Genomic DNA, 3,778 nt, shown 5'->3' on the forward strand with positions numbered 1-3,778 from the left:
TTGCATTGTGTATTTCACCGTTTAAAACATTGAGATACGCTTTTTTTTAGCCCCTTCCTGGTCATTTATGTTCGTGGGATAATCTACAAATGTACCCCGAGTGGAAGGGTTGAGTCTTTATTCCATGGGACCGACAGTATAAGGTTGCTAAGGTGACGTCTCTGCTACAATGGCCACAATTCATTCAAATACACCGAAACACCAGAAAAGCTAATTAATATAATATTTCCTGAAATAAATACCTCTAAAATATATCTCCGTTGACTAGCCACAAGGCTCTCCCGGAACACCAGTTTGGAACTACTACTCTAGTAGTACAAAGCGGTTGCTCCATCGTACTCGTATTTCTTGCCGAGCTGCGGCACCCTTCTTGCAATATTAAGCCAAGTGGAGATGCTCGCATTTAGCAGAAAATGTTGAAAATAATGGCCTGAGCTACTCACACTTTGAATCATGAGAAAAAGCGATTTATTTATTTTTTTCCTTTAAGAACATAACAGCAGACTCCTTAATTATATTATCCTTTCGTTTTGTGAAATTATCAATTATTTATTAAAAAGCATTTGTCTAAAGTTCAAGAAAATCTATTCAAATACAGAGTAATTGAAAAAAAAATTACTGAATATCAAATTGATTAATAACAAGAAGTATTATTAATGTCATTTACTGCCTAATTCTACTTCTATGAACCTCGGCTGTCTCATTTGGAACAAGTTGAAATGTGTTCCTACAACGAACTACTTGAGCTTTATAGGGCCGTTATCAATTAATTATCAGTTGGGAACTGGTTCCGACGTCGCAAGTTCTAAAGGCACTCTTAACATGGATAATCCATTATACTGAGAATAGCACCCTGCCTTAATTTTGCTTACTCGTGTAAAGCAAGCCGAGAGCACATCATTACAGAGGTTATAATCAATAAATATGTGAAACAAATATGTTTTTTTATTATAAAAAATAATTTTATAATTATATTAAAATCCATTATTTTGGAATAATGGATTGAGCTCCCTTCTTTATCCTAAAGATGGAAGTAGTATCCCGGAACATCGATAGTAGATATTATAATAAAAAAAGTAGTTATAAATTAAAAGATATTCCTTTCACAAAATACCTAATATAAAAATTATTTTATATCTATAAAAATTTTCTTATATCTAGTCAGTCTAAATCTATTGCTAAAAATCGATGTATATAATAAACTTCTTATAAATTACAAACGAAAGTTATTATTTAATAAAACTTTATCGCTCAAAATATAATTGAGTCTCTGATATGGTAAACAGAAAAAATAATATAATAATAATAATAAATTTGAATAAATCAAATAAAAAAAATGTGGAGGTCATGCTACCATTCCTTTAATTTCTTTTTGTTACATAATATTGGATTATTACCTGCTTTGAATTCCATGAATTAACTAAAATGTTATGTTACGAAATAGAAATATATCATATCATATTATACTATTTCATATAAAAGGAAGATGGTGGATAAAACTTACTCAAATAGTAATTCAACTATTTAAAGTGAGTCAACTTTTCGCCCCACTTTCCAGGGCTTCATTAGAGCCAAAAAAGATACAGATAACTACAATAATTTAACTAAGTAAGAGAATGGATAACATGAAATAAAAGAAAACTAAAGTATTGCTAAAAATAATTTAAAATATGTGAACATTTTTATAAAAATGGAAAATAAAGATATATAAAAACGAGTTGTATAGTAAAAATTAAAAATACAAGAATTGTAAAAATGTATTATATAATTAATAAAAAAGAAAAGAATAACAACTAAAAAAATATAAATACTCATTAATAATTATAATTATAACAATAGATAATTATTTATTAGTATTTCCGTTCCCATTAATTTTCATATACCTTTCTTGTAATTCTGGTCTTACTTTTCACGGTACACCTTATTTTTATTTTTTATGTGATTTGATGCATTGCTTTTCTCATGTTAGAACCTCAAATTTAGTTTCTTAGTAGTGCATTTTATCTCGATTTTTTTTTATTTATTAATAAACATTTGTTTATGATTGAATAAAACTATTAAATGTGATAATGTATTATAAATACATGATAATATCTTCTAATGAAAGCGGTTGTACTTCATTAACTTAAGGTCTCCGTGGCCATCCTTTTTTTCAGACGCCACAGAGGATAATCAAGAATTAATTGGAATGATAGGTTATGGAATAGTAGGTTAGTGTGGGTGAGGAATTATGAGTTTAAGGAGCTTTATCTATTCCGGGGCAAGTCTACAACAAATGTGGTATTGAGGTATTTCGAAATTATATGTCACCTCTCAGCTGTAACACATTCTTTGACAATCACATGCATATATCACGAAAAGGTTATCTCTAATTTCTATCAGTGTATAATTCTATAGTCAGAAGGAAAAATGTTATAAATAACTTCTACATCCCAAGCACCAAAATTATTACATTTACATTAAAATTGTAAATTAAAAAAAATTTCATAATGTGATTCTGTTCTTTTTTACGATTTCCCCCCATTGTTTAGATACTCAAAAGCTTGCAAAAAAAATAATCATTACTATAACCTTATTTAACATCAACTATAAACATTCTGAATGTGGAAAAAGCATTTTTTTTACTATAAAAAAGTGACTAATTACTTTTTACTGCTACTGATTATTAATTACTGAGAGTTCCTAATTCTCAACAAATGTCCTTCATGAATTTACCTACGGTTTTCGTAATTTTAGTTATGCTTTTGGTTTTGTTTTTAATTTTGGGAGAAAATAACCTCCTAAATAACCTTTTAAATGCATTGTACTTTATTAGATAATTTATTGTATTTATTTATGATCAAATTAGTAATATATGAATATTTTCTGCTATTTTCTTTAATAATATTTTTTTTCTTTTCAGGTGAGTACCATTGCATGAACTTTCTGCTGATAGGTATGATGCATGATTTGGAGTAGTTCATATAAATGTTCACTTTTACGTTGTTGTTGTTTTTTTTTATAAATTATGTTATAACTATTGATAGTTATTTACAAAGATATATGAATCTGACCAAGAAGAATTTCATATGTTCTACATGTGACTTTGGCTGTTCGTTAGTTACGCCTCATGTGATTTATACCTACAATTATGATAGAAATATCTTGTCAATACCGAAAAATTTAAATTTTAAGTACTGTCACAAATGGACATTTCATTTTCAAGCTACAAACACTGGTAGGTTTTATTCCTTTCCCTTAATTTGTACCGGGCAGTTAGGAAAATATAGTTTGGTTCAACCGAATTATGTGCCCAAAGTATCATATCTTAAAACCTGGCATAATCTCAACACTAATTACCAATGATTTATTTTGAAGATTTTCAGAAGAGTAATTTCCCTTTCTATAAATATCGTATGTACACAATCCGAATTAAAGTTTACCTCTGTCCAAGTGTCTATTTGCTTTTCATTTTTTTTTCTGGATCTACTATAGTATCAAACATTTTACTTCATTAAATAGTTTTGTATTTGTACATCTTCTATTTTCATTCCCACATAAGAAGAAACATTTGTACATACATAAATATTAACCTAGTGAAATCTTATAAGGGGAAGGAAACTATGCTCACCATTACACCACCATTCTCTAGGAGGTCAGAAAAAAAAAAAAAAATCTTATAATATTGGCCAGCGGCTCCTGGGCCAATATTGTATCCCCCGCCTTCAGCGGACCCAGCCCAACTCCTTATAAATGCCATGTGGCAAAGGAAGGGCACCAATTACGTATATATATATAT

The sequence above is a fragment of the Halyomorpha halys genome, unplaced genomic scaffold (genome assembly GCF_000696795.3).
Source record: "Halyomorpha halys isolate HHAL.00 unplaced genomic scaffold, Hhal_1.1 Scaffold898.1, whole genome shotgun sequence".
In the NCBI taxonomy this organism is placed as follows: Eukaryota; Metazoa; Arthropoda; class Insecta; order Hemiptera; family Pentatomidae; genus Halyomorpha; species Halyomorpha halys.